Source organism: Cavia porcellus, unplaced genomic scaffold, assembly GCF_034190915.1.
Source record: "Cavia porcellus strain 051 isolate PalLab524CR breed Dunkin Hartley unplaced genomic scaffold, mCavPor4.1 scaffold_28, whole genome shotgun sequence".
Taxonomy (NCBI): domain Eukaryota; kingdom Metazoa; phylum Chordata; class Mammalia; order Rodentia; family Caviidae; genus Cavia; species Cavia porcellus.
In genome coordinates this window covers 37150399-37164046 of record NW_026947511.1, presented here as the reverse complement: position 1 = coordinate 37164046, position 13648 = coordinate 37150399, and the positions used below count along the sequence as shown (strand labels likewise).

General features: G+C 41.0%; 1 protein-coding gene across 1 annotated transcript in view; it reads right to left on the bottom strand.

Annotated features, from left to right (window-relative positions):
- The window catches only part of Ptchd4 (patched domain containing 4), a 157377-nt gene that overhangs the window by 93124 nt on the left and 50605 nt on the right, over nucleotides 1-13648 (bottom strand). The gene's annotated exons all lie outside the window — the stretch shown is intronic.

The window sequence follows — 13648 nt, the reverse complement described above, 5'->3', positions numbered from 1 at the left end:
TGAGAGAGACTGATGATAATATGTCTTTCATGTAATAATTTTTAAAATTTAAACGTTCACGACTTTTTGTTTATCACAATGTGTAGGGAGTGAACAGAGGAAAACTAACACCTGGCTAATATGAAATTCAGAATCCTGGTGATCACAAAGGGGGGTGTTTAGTTAGGAAGACAGGCTCAGGAGGCTGCTGAGTGCTGGCAGTGTTCTCTTCCATCATCTGAGGAGTAGTCACACATGTGCTGGCAGGAAACCGTAAGTAAAAATAGTATGCCCAGAGGTTCCATACATTTCCTGCTTGTATGAAAATTCTTGATCTACCAATAAATGGAGGAGTAGGCTCCAAGATGGTATCTATGAAGAGTGACTTTATTTTTGTCTTTTCTATAACTATATCTATATATATCTTATTTTCTATACATCTCTCTCTCTCTCTCTCTCTCTCTCTATATATATATATATATATATATATATATCTTCCATTCTATCTAAGTGTATAAAGATGTATTCAAGAAACACATAAGAATTTTGTCATCTCCTGTCTCAAATGATCTTGTCCTTGTTTGCATGTTTTACTATCATGCATATGCCTTGGTTTTGAAACAGGAGAGAAAAAACAACAACTGCTATTCAGAAATAGAAATTAGGTTTCTAGAAAAAGGTCACTAGAAGGATATGTGTCACTCTGGAACACGGAAAACGAGCAGCTTCGTGGGAGGTGAGGCAGATACTCAGCGAGAAGGAAATACTTGGAAAGCAGCGAGGCTGGAAGGGCGGCAGGGTGAGGGGACAGCACATTAGCTAGAAACGCGGGGTGTGTGTGCCAGGGATGAGTGCCAAGGCTATTTTTAGCTGCAAAGCACAGGAGCCATGGCACAAAACAAGGCCAGGCAGCTTCTTTTATGTATAATTGGAAAATCTGACTGAAAGGCAACAATTTTATGTCAAACTACTTTTAGCTTAAACTAGTTAAGAGGAAGAAAATAGCCATGATGACCTAAAAATGGGAAAATGGAATTCTCCCACGAGACAATTTTCAAATTCTTGTTGCATAGAGAGGGTGGTCTCCATTGATACCCATCTTTTCCCCAAGTTGATGGTAAAAGCATTCATTGTTGAGAAATTTCTATGAGGCTCTTTCTCAAACCAGACATTCATCACAATAGCCAACAGAGATCCAAAAATACATCTGTGCAGGAAGTTTTTCCCCTCTGGACTTCCACTTGTTAGATAAAAGAGAATCCAAGAATTATAAAAGTGGTGTAGACCTGAACACAAAACTGGCCTCTGAAAAGAGATGTGATGCCCGTTGTATTGAGGATGTTGTGAATTTGAGATATCCAAATAGCAGGCAGAGGATGGAGGCAGAGCTGTCTCTATGCCAGTGGACATTGGAGGTCAGGTAGACAATGTAGACTTCTCCCTGACCCCCAGGTGGCTGAGATGGGGTGGCAGAGAGCAGGATTCATCGCCTTGGAGGAAGAATAGTTGGCAAGAGTCAGGGCAAGCCTTCTGACCCAAGAGAATCCTGGGCACCGTATCTTATCTAGTATAACACCGAGAGTATGTAGTATGGAGGGGATGGGGATTCTGGGTCCTCTAGAGGCTATGTGGGGTAAATGGATGAGCCTCTCTCGCTTGACTAGACCAATGTAAAGCAGAGGATGCTGGGCTGTGAGGTAGCTGCATGGTGGTGATGGTATTTGGACAGGGTGAGAGTGGTGTGGGAATCTGACACCTGAAGTGTTCTATCATTTTACAGGTTTCACATTTGAGGATAAGATTAAGAAGAATTAGAATGGGTGAAGGGATATAAGGTGTACAGACATACACACAAAGAAAGACATCTCACAAAGCTCACCAGGAGAAACAGTTGGAAAGCACCTCAAACATTTGGAAACCTTGAAAAAATGACCACAAAACTCATTTGATCAGAAGGAGTGAGGTTTCCTTGTTTCAACAGAAACATTACGTGCTTAGTTCAGTTGCTCATCTGGTCAGTGATACTGTATTGTCTTGGAGAAAGTTTATCACAAATTGGGGATGCTTCCACAGAATGATTCCCAGAGAGGTTGGCAGCAGCTTCCTGGGCCTGGAACTTTCCAGGGAAGAATGGCACTGCGTCTGGGAGGCCAGGTGGGAATTCTGTCAGCATTCTCGGAAGGCAGCAGGAGATTCAGGACCACTTTCCCCTCAGGCATGCTCATCACTAGCCTTCTGAGTAATAACTGGTTGGTTTGCACGTCTTGAGCAACTGAAGCCAAATTAGAGGGTCTATGTAACCCACTTTGTGGGGAGGTTACAGATCTCTCAACCAGGTGAAGGGATGCTTACACAGGGAATCGGCTCTTGCCACTGTGCCTTTACAATAAAATTTCTTGATCTGTGAGCCAGACATGCTAAATTTGAACAACAGTGAGGGAGCAGATAGTTCTGTAATTGAATCTTATTCAGATTTCTCTGGCAACAACAAGCCCTCATTGTTTCCAACCCTTTGAATTGGGTTAACCTGTCTACTGGAGAGAAAGTGCGGGTGTCCAGTAAAAAGGACACCTCGAGCACACTTCAAACACTGCCGACAGGAAGCATGGAGATATAGTAGTTGATTAAAGAACAGCCAACTAAAGAGGCACTGCTAGCTCATCTCAGTCTCTGCTTCCCTTCTGTTTCAAAGGAGGCAGTGTAAAATGGTAATAGAGTTTTCGTTTTTATACTCTTCAAAAATCTGTGCCAATTTTATTTCAAACTAAATCTTTATGGGAAATCGTCATGTAAGAAAGTCAGGGTGGGCCTATGGTCAGAAGCTTGGGGAGTATCTAGTTAGCGCCACTACTTCAGACCTTGCAGTTCCTGCATACGCTGAAGAGCCTCAGGACTGAGTTTGAGAACAGCTTAAGGAAAAATAAAGAAATACAGGCTGACACTGGTTCCTAACAGCCTTTTAGGGGGATTCTGGTAACTGTACTCACTCATGTGATGGAAACAGCTGCCCTGCTTACTTCTTGGTGAGTAAGGAATCAATTCTTGTAATTCACTGGCCACTTGCATACTTTCAAGTACACAAGGGAGCAGTGAAGAGAAGGTATAACTTATACACTCTCACATTTGAAAATCCAAAATTCCCCCATCACATGAATCACTTTTCAACCTTGTTGAAAAGCCACTGTTCTGAAGTTCTTGAAAGAGTTTAACAATTTCATACTCAGATTTATGTTCTTAAAAACTCTTTGCTGTGAAGTAGTACATAATAATTAGGCTTTATAATTATTTGAGATAATATTTCATGATAATTAAGTCATTAAGCACATCTATTATTCGCCAAGCACATGACACCACAGTAATGTGTATAAACTTGCCCTGACACTTGACCATCGTAGGGTCAGGAGAGCATGAGACAAAATCACAGAGAGGGCATCTGTCACATTTAGTTCATTCCATCTTCTCCAAACCGCACAAGTGATGCACATTTCAGGTATCTCTTTTTGTTGTTGTTTGAGATCTTTTTGAGATATTTTCTAGTTTTGAGCTGATGAAGACAGTCATTTAATTTGTGTCCTCCTACACATACTAAAAAGCAGTCTGATCCAATGCAAACCAAATTCTTTGCTGTAAAAAGGTATCCTTTTTTTTCTTGCCACTGTTACTGTTGTTCACTAACATGGCTCTCCTCTTCTTCATCTTTTCTTATGTTATCTGAAATACTATTGGTAAATGCTCCTAACTAATATCATGCTAACTTATTAAACACAGGACTTAGTTCAAGATGTTATACTTTAAATGGAAACAATTAGTGGAAATGTCACTGGTGTGGACTGATAAAATGATGGTGAATTCATTTCCCTGCTTCCACAGCATTCAATCCTGATTCATCATCTGATTTAAAGTGCAAACCAAAAGACAGCACACATTGAATGGCATGAGGCATATTTACACATCTTTCCATGTTAAAAATCTAAGCTGACAAATCAACTACTCGAGATAAATATGATCGCTAAAATAAATCCATATGCTTCTCACTCTGAGTAAAATCGTGCTATGTAACAACAGTTGTTCTCATTCCTCAACTCCACTCAGCACTTAAGGATGCTCATTGCCAGTCAAATATGTGAGAGACAGAGGCAGATTCCATAGATAACGTAGAACCTTTAGGCACCAGGGCATAATTCCTGCTAACATTGGCTAGTGTCATACAACAAAAAGTACAGTGCTACCACCAAAGCCTGCATGAAATTTATATTTTTTTAATTATGTCAATTCTCTTCCTTCAAAAGGTCTACCCCCAAAAATTAGTGAGACAAAGCCTAACTCTGACTCTGGAAGCCCATGTCAAAGCTACAGAAGAACAGAGATCAATATAAGGAAATCAAAACAAACAAACAAACAAATACAAAACAAATAAGGGCCATTAAGACATCCCAGTGAAAAACAGAAAAAGGTAGAACTTCTCTTGCCCTAAGACCTCTATCACATATGAAAGCTATTGAGGACTCATGACTGATACATGATCATTACGGGGCTGACTGAGACAATTGCAGAGATACCAAGGAGACCATAGGATAGCCCACAATCAGCTAAAAACTCAGCCAAATGCTCTGTACCATAAGTTTCAAATAAGGGATGCAATGGTTCAACAATAAAATGGAAGTGGTGGCAGAACACAATCAGCCCAATTTCTTCATCTAGTGGACAAGTGAGGAAAAGGAAGCCCAGTCATCTAGCAGCTAAGAGGCAGAACCTGGTCAGAGTCCATGTCTTCTGGCTCCAAGTCCCAAAGCACAGGGACATTTTCACATCATCAGCCAGCATCTCCCAGAGGAGATAATTGCTTACCACGCAAAGCAGCGTGACTGCAATTAACATGGCTGACAAATAGTTTCAACTAAACACTCTTCTTGCCGTAATAAGGTCCTCTCTCTTCCTCCAGCAATGGAGTTATTTTGGGAAGGATTTGGATGCATTTAATGACCCTAAGTAAAACAGGCCCTGTGGCAGCATAAAATTACTGGGAAATTTTCCAGTACTATAACATAATCATTAAAAACTTTAGTCAGTCAAGTCTTAGAGATTCCACCCTGAGCAAAACATTGTGCTGGCTCATTGTTAGGGAAATAAAAGTTTGTAAGGAACAGAGTTTTGCTCTTCTGTCCCTGGCACTGCAACCTATTCATAACTCTGCTCCCAGCAGGGCAGAAGGGCACCTTCCAGTGCTTCTGAGGATTTCCTCAGCTGCTTTGCCTATCAATAAATCCTCATCTGACCCCATTACATAGTTAAGGAATCAGTCCACAGAAATTTCTAGAAAGATTTAAAAAAAACACCCAATATTGGCAGTGGACCATTTTAGGAAACACATTTCACATCCTGATCTATTGGGTAGCTAGCTATTAAAGCAAAACACAGTTGAATATAATACTTTACAGTGTGCAATGCAGCCTGTTTCCTATCCATACCTATTATCTTTTCTTTTTCTTATATAAACACTGTCTATGGTACATTACATTGGCTTGCTAATTCTCTAATAGTTTGGAACTGTGGAAGCAGTGGTGAAGGAAACAGTTAAATGTGTGTTCCTGTGGGTTTTATGTTCTATTGATGGGAGGAACATAACAGATGAATTGAAAAGTGAAATTTATCTTAGATAATTGTGAGCTCTCGGGAAAAATCTGAAGCAGAGAGGGAGAAGGGAGGTGCTGGTGAAGCATTTGGGGTTTCAAAAGTTGGCCAAGGATGTTTCTACTGCCAAGGTGACATACATGAAGACCTGGGAAGGTAAACACACAAGTCAGGGCCGGGGATACAGCTCAGCGGCACTGTGCCTGCTTGACAAATGTGTGGTTGTGAGTTTGATTCCTGGTACAAAAAAAAAAAAAAAAAAAAAAAAAAAAAGCAATACACAAGTCAGAGAGAGATTGATGGACCTAAGATCAAGATCAGTTGATCTTGGAGATCACTGGCGCTCTGTGCCTCTCTCTTTGCTTCAGAGGGGGAAAACCCTTAACGAGACAATCGATCCTGCTGTCATACATCTCTCCTCAAAGTGGCCAAGGCCTCTGAGAGTCACCTCTTCACCTGGGATGCTCCTTCCTGTAGCAGTCTACACTGGCGTGTTCTCTAAAAGTCAGTCTGTCATCACCAAGATTCCCTGCTTCCAAAATTTCTCTGCAAGTACTAACTTTATGTTCTTGTTCTAAGGAAAACTTGCTGCTCCTTGCATGGACTGCTACCTGAGTCCTCTCCAGGCTACGTTACTCTTCCTCCTCTCACATACTATAGACTTGAGAGTGTTAAAGATGTTATCCTTGATACTGTTTCTTTATCCTTCATACAAACACTCATACTTTGGGGCATTTATGACATACTGCACCAGTTACTCCTCTTCCTTGTTCTGCATTCTTGTGCAGACTTCAGGGTCAGTTTCTCTTGTTTGCTCAAGATTTAACATGCAGTTCACTGTGTCTGTGGCTGTCACAACACTCATAATTTTTGATGATTTAAAATTCTACATGGAAAGTCCATTTTCTACTCAGACCCCTTAGACCTTTCAAATTCTAATGTTCTCACACCTTCCATTTGATCAAATTATAGTCATTTTGACTAGAACAGTGCCTCCTCAACCTTTATAAGAGGCATTCTAGGCTCTTCCTTGTCTTTCTGGCTCATTTATCATACAGCCACCTACACCTCCAAAGAGGTCCAGGCTGATGGTTCACGTCTATATGCTCCTCTGCAGTGTGATCCTGGCCTTGCTCCTATCACGAGGTAGAGCCCTCCTGGAACCTAAGCTCGTGTTAGTGACTGGGTCACAGGCAGCCAGAATACAGCTGCTCGGTGCTGTGGGAATCCTGTGTCTCAGCCAGCCTGAAAACTTCTGCCCCACTATCTTCTTGTGGAGCTCAGAGCCACTGCAGAAACCACTTGACTTCTCCGTGACCAGCATGTCTGAATAGCTTATATTAACTACTCTACTCTACAGTGGAAATGGAGACTGTCCGTCAGAGATCCCAGTCTTAGCACTAGTGATGCGTGCAAAGAAGTCTTTGTGAAAGTGATTGCTATAGCTCCCGCTGTCTAGCCTCAGGCATTCAAATCACTCTCAGCCACTACAGTGGTCTCTGCTGCGACCTCAGACATCACAGAGGTTAGACAGATACATGAGAAGATGCTACCAAGCCTTTTCCCAGTTATTGATAGGCAGAATCCACACACACAAGGAAATGAATGTTCTACATGATGAAGTTTTGTGATGTTTGTTATGCACCATAAATGAGTAGAACAGATGTCAACCTAAAACAATCCCTGGCCCCACAAGAATCAAGCTTGGCATCGCTTTTCTACTATGGTGATGAGGGATAATCTCATCATTTCATTTATTATTTTGCTTCATTCATGTAGAACCGACCATCCATGCTCATAAAATAATCCCTTTCCCTCTTAGATTTTCTACATTCCCTTTCTGTTCATTTGTGGCCATGTGAATAGTTATGGCCAGTCAAAAGCTGTGACGCTTCTAGGTCAAGGTAGTTACAAGCAGATGTGCACCTTCTAACCACGCACTCTTTCATGTATTTGACACAAGAACAGATTCAATGAGGCAGAGATTTAAGATGGGGCTGACTAGGTGTCTGCATCTCTGCCTGCAGGGAACAGTGGAGGACAGCATCCTACCCTGCCCTGTGCCAACTGCAGGGTGGGAGAGAAATACATCACTGTTGTGTTAATTAGATTTATGGCATTAATCGTTCCTGCAAAATACTTTTGCTGACCCTGACTAGTTACGGTTTTCATGATCTATTGTTACAGTCATTCTCTTTGTATATTGTAAACTCCCATTTTTTTTCCTGTTTTTCCTCTAATTAAATTTAACTCAGTGCCCACTCAACTCCTCCACCCAGCTATTTGTAGCTGGGGATTAAAAAAAATAGCAACCTCTCTCACTGATTTATTTTTTTAACTCATAAACACAAACTTCAAGTGGATCATTAGTGCTTTCTGGTTATTCTCGATTTTCGTGTTTAATTCAGTCTCCAGTTTTCAAGTGGATGTTTCACACTTCCTTCATTTGCCAAAAATTAACACTCATTTCCCCCAAGTTTATTCTCAGCTGTTGACTAGCAAAGCCAAAGCCAGAGCAGTTTCCACAGGCCCCACGCCTCCACGCACCAATCTGTCCCCATCTGCCCATATACTGTGCCTGTCCTTTCCTTATTCAGGTGAATCATCTGCTCTTATGTAAAGCTAACAATCCCTCCTGTTACCCAACAGTTCCTTGCACTCCATCATGGCACTGCTGCCATTTACCCCTCTCTGCTTGACTATGAAGTTTCTCCTCTCCTGTGCTTGACCACCATTATCCAAGTATCATCAATTTCTCTTGAATGTAAAACTCCTTGTAGGAATTACCTTTACTCTCTGCTTGCTCTCCTCCAAGCTCTATCAAACCTCTGTCAATGACCCTCATGCCTTCCACATTCCCCCAAGCATCTCTCATCAAAGTCACCGTTGACCTTTATATTGCTAAATCAAATGGCCACTTTGCAGTTCTCATTGGAGACAATTTATTAGCAGCCTTTGGGACAATTGATTTCCTGCTCCTCTGTGAACCATCTAGCTTTGCTGCAGGGATGTTGGCCTCTTTTGGTTCACAGACTCACTGGTTGCTTGATTTTTCTTAGTGTTATTTTTCTGAATCATCCTTGTCTTCCCAGCTTCTGAGCACTGGAATACTCCATGGCTCAAAGTGCAGATTTCAACTTCCCATCTATTTTTAATCTTTCTGGTTGATCTGATGATCAGCCATGCCTCTCAATCTCAGCTGTGCAGCGTGAGTTCCAGATTTCTACCTCCACCTCTGACTTACAGATTTTTCCCTCTGACCTTGACTTTCATACCATCTTATTTAGCTCACTCCGCATTTTTACACTTTGATGCCAAACAGGTGCCTCTAACTTAGCAGACACACAGCTGAACTTTTGAATTCCCGCTCCTGCCCTACACAGCTCCTTCCTCCCATGCTCTGTCTGTCACAGGAAACAGCAGTTGCTTACCTACTCACATCCAGGCCTTCAGCAAACCCTTCAAATCTATTCCCAGATATATGATCTGAGTCTAATCCCTTTTCTCCATGCTACCCCCACACTACTTTATACCATCATTATAGCTCAGGAGAATTTGCAATAAATTATTTTTTGTTATACTTTATTAGTGTGTATTAATCTTATATGATGTTGGAGCTGATTTTAGAAGGTTGATACATGGATTTAACCTCTCTTAGCCAATTTCAATTCCATTTCTCCTTTCTCCAATTCATTTTTCCTTTACTTCTCATCTTTGTCTTCAGAAGTCACTTCCTGGTTTTCAATCCTCTCGCCTTTAATTATTTATTAATTTTTTAAATTTGATATGAGAAAGTATGCAATATTTAACTTCCTGAGTCTAGTTAACTTTCATTTAATGATGGTTTCTACTTCTACCCACTTTGCTGCAAATGCATGATTTCATTTTTCTTAAGGACTAATATTCCATTATATGCATATATATTTTCTTTATTCATTAATATGTCAATGGACATGTAGGGCAATAATTTCTTAGATAGTCACCCCATAAAATATTCTTTCCCTATCTCAGACTAATTTATATATTAGAACCAAAGAAGTCTTTAAAATGCAAGTCAGAACACACCTTCCTGTTGCATGATGCTTCTGATAGCTTTCCAAATCATCCAGATGGACACCTGAAGTCCTCACTTCTTGCAACCCACATGCCTACTCCCATGCTACTTCCAAACCTCACACAGTTGCCCACTGTATTATACAGCCCTGCTGTCTCTTGTTTTTTCTCAGTTTCTCTGGGGAACACAACCTCCGAGTCTTTGCATGTGTACCCTGTGGCCAGAAACAGTCTTTCTTTAGGTTGCTACATGGCTCCTCTTTCCTTTCATTTATGTCTCATTCAATTTTATTTTTCACAAAGGCTAATTTTTGTTGTGGTCACCTATGGCCTCCTGTCCGCTTTATTCTTATGCTTCACATCACCTATCAACAATAGAACATAGTTTTGTTCTATTTATATTTGGTGTCTTATTCCTCCCCTCTTCAATCCCAAATTGTAAACATCCTGGAGGGTAACGACTTGACTAGTTTGGTCCAGGACCCAGAATTCCTTGAACACAGGCAATGTTTAATAAAAATTTAAATCAGTGAATAAGTAGATGGCAATGGGATTCAGGTGCAGAAAGGTAAAACCTTGTATCTGGAAACGCTGAGATCACCAGCAAAGCCAGTCACCTGTGTGTGTCTAGGAGGAAACCTGCAGCGTGTAATGCAAGCTCGGAATGAACTGAGAAAAACACGAGGGCGCCATGGTTCCCAGTGCCTTGACGGCTACCTACGGAAGACCAGCGTGGTGCAGCCTGTGCCAGCTTAGGCTCTGGGTGGACTGTTAGCCTGTATTTCTTCCTGCAGACAGACAGATGAAGCACATCCCCTGAGAGCGTGGAGGGGGGTGAACGAGGTGAGAACTAAAAAGGCTGGCAATGAGCTATAAATTAAATTAGTGGCACTCTCCTTGGTTTGTGCTTCAATAAAGGACGTTAGGCTGGAGCTGAATGATTTCAAGTAACTTGAAATTTGTATTCTAATCTTAGAGTTATCTCTGACTACATTTCGAGAAAGACTATCATCATTATCTTCTTTGCTAAATCCCCCAAAACTAGAACATATAATTTGACAAATAAAAATTTACTTTTGGGAAAGCCAGGACAAAGTCTAATAGCTCTAGCTATTTATTCATAGAACATGTCTCTGAAAGGGCATTAAAATATTAACTGGATGAGTAGCCACAAATCAGCTTTACTGTTTAGTTTGTGTTGACAAGGGTGAAGATTTCCAGCCTGGGCACAAAACAGCACACATTCACCCCCACTCAGATACATCTTCATATGAAGTTAGGATGGGAACAGGTCTGCAAAAGAGCTTCCTTTCTATCCATCTGACTCTATGTAGTTCACCATCATGCAAATGGCAACTCACCAAAGGACTGGCCTCATGCAGTGTCATGGATACAGCACTGCAGGTAGGGCAGACATGCACCTTTCAAGCTCAGTTTGTTTGTGTTTTTCATTACATTCTGTCTCCCCATCTTCACTGACCTTGTGTGTCTGAGGCTCTGAGGGCAAAGCTGTGATTTTTTCTTATGTCTCTCTCTTTCCCAGAAGGGAAGGCAACAAAGGAGTTTAGATATTAGAGATGAGAGGTATAAGGCTAGTATATACTCTAAAAATTTTTTATAAAGAAATGATCAAATTGCAACTTCAATAAAACAAGAAAATGACTAATATTCCTTTAAATTCAAAATGTCAGAGTGATTAGTCCAAATTCTTTATTTTATTTTTTATTATTACTATTTTTTGTATCTTCTTGAGACAGGATCTCCCTACGCAGTTCACACTGGCCTTAAGCTCATTTAGTGTAGCCCAGGCTGATCTTGAACTCGCAATGATCCTCTTGCCTCAGTCTCCCAAGTAGTGCTGGGATTACAAGCATGTATCACCACCCCCAGCTCGACCCCCAGCTTCATTTTATATGTGAAGACCTAGACAAAGGGCCTATACACAACTGCTCAGTGCAACACAAAGTTGCAAGAAAAATGGGGATTGGAATCCAGGCATTCTAATCCCTTCCACACCACCATTTCTCAATCTCCTGAGCTTTACTAGTAGAACCATTTTGTAGACAAAACAAAGAACAGCAAAGCAAATTCCCCACTGGTAGAACAAAACTCTTAAGGATTTCTCACTGTGATGATTTCAGAACAGAGCAGAAATGTTTCTTTCAGAACTGCAGCTGCCAAATCTGCACTACCCTATCCAGGGTTGGCAACAGGTTTTAAAGGGCCCTAGGAGGAGCAAAGTGTGTGTTGCAAAGTCAGAGATTTTTCCTCATTGTGGTGGTCAGGGTTCTTTGTTTTTGTTTATAGAATAAGAACATAGCTGTGACCTTGTGGAGACAATGTATCAACCCAGCATTGGTAGGGCAGTGCTTCTCCCAATTTATACAGAATATACGTTATCTTTTTTGTGAAAAATCTGTCCATTATTTTGTTAATTTTAGAAGGAGCCCTTCTGGGTTCCAAGGAGTTCAGTCTGTGAACCTTGAGAAGCCTCATTTCCTTTGTGATCAAACTGTGCAATTCTGACACATCTTACTATCTCAAGTCCTGAGACTGAACCTATAAAACATAACAAGTTTAAATGGTTTCCAGTCTGCTCTTTATCAGTGGTAACAAAAGATGGTCATGCAGTTATTTGGGGAAAGCAAAGACTCTTGTTATTAGCAAGGTGGATTTGCACTGAGAGGTGGTATGCTAAGCCTAAGAGGCTCTGTTCCTTCACACGAAAGTCCATGCCTGCTTACCACAAAATTCTCTGTACTTGACACACCAGACTAACACTATGAAGGGACTTGCTGATACTTACTAGTTATTATGTGTTAGGAGCAACAATTATATTCTGTTACATTTTAAAAATAACCATTTGAAGATTAAAATTATTTTCCCCAAATCATATACAAGGACAAAATAAAACTTCAGAAGATGAACTCTCTGTCTCTCTGTCTCTGTCTCTCTCTGTCTCTCTCTGTCTCTGTCTCTCTCTGTCTCTCTGTCTCTCTGTCTCTGTCTGTCTCTCTCTCTCTCTCTCTCTCTCTCTCTCTCTCTCTCTCTCTCTCTCCTCTCTCTCTGTATGTCTATCCTCTGGGGATTGAGCCCAGGGAGCACTGAGCTACATCTCCATCTTTGTTTAATTTTTGAAACGGGGTCTTGCTAAGCTGCCCATTCTGATGTTCAGTTTGTGATCTGATTCTCCTGCCTCAGATTCCTGATAGTTGGAATTTTGGGTTTATGCCACCGGACCCTGCTGAAATAAATTAATTTAAAAACTGGGCCAAATTCAAGTTGGGCTCACCAGTAAAGAAGTCTTAACTAACATCCACACAATGAGTTCTCTTTGTGTTTTCAATTTCAAAGATATTTGAGGAGGTGATTAAAAAAAAGGAGCATGGCTATGGCTTAGACTCTTTGGATCACATGCTGGCATTTTTTTTCATTTAATAATAAACTAATTTACAACTAATGTGAAGTCGAGGAGTCGCAGTGATTACTCTTTTGCTCATGTCAGCTCAGCACCTAGAGGCTCATTTCTAAATCACCTCACACAGACATCACACCTCACCACACAGCACCTCTGTGTCACCATCGAGGTCACCATGACCTCCCCAGTGTCCTTGCTGCATCCTCACTCACTTCTATTCTCAGACTTTATCTTCTGTTTCACAAGAACACACATACACCCAGAGACACGTGCACAGTGTGTATGTATTCTTGGGAAGTCACTCATGTATGGCTGGAGGAAAACTCACAAGAGTAGATAATTTTGACTGAGGGTGCCCATGAACTATTTTCATTAGAGGTGAATAAAATTAGAGGTTGCAGCTCAGAGGCATCTGGGAGATTTCGCCTTGTGTAAAGCAAGGGAGTGGAAAGTGTTCTATGCAAAAACTTTGAAATGAAACAACCAAAGTTTACTTGGGAAATATCAGGATGTATCAAGGATACATCAAGGGTCCTCAGAATTGTCTTTCCATGACAATTGTTCTTT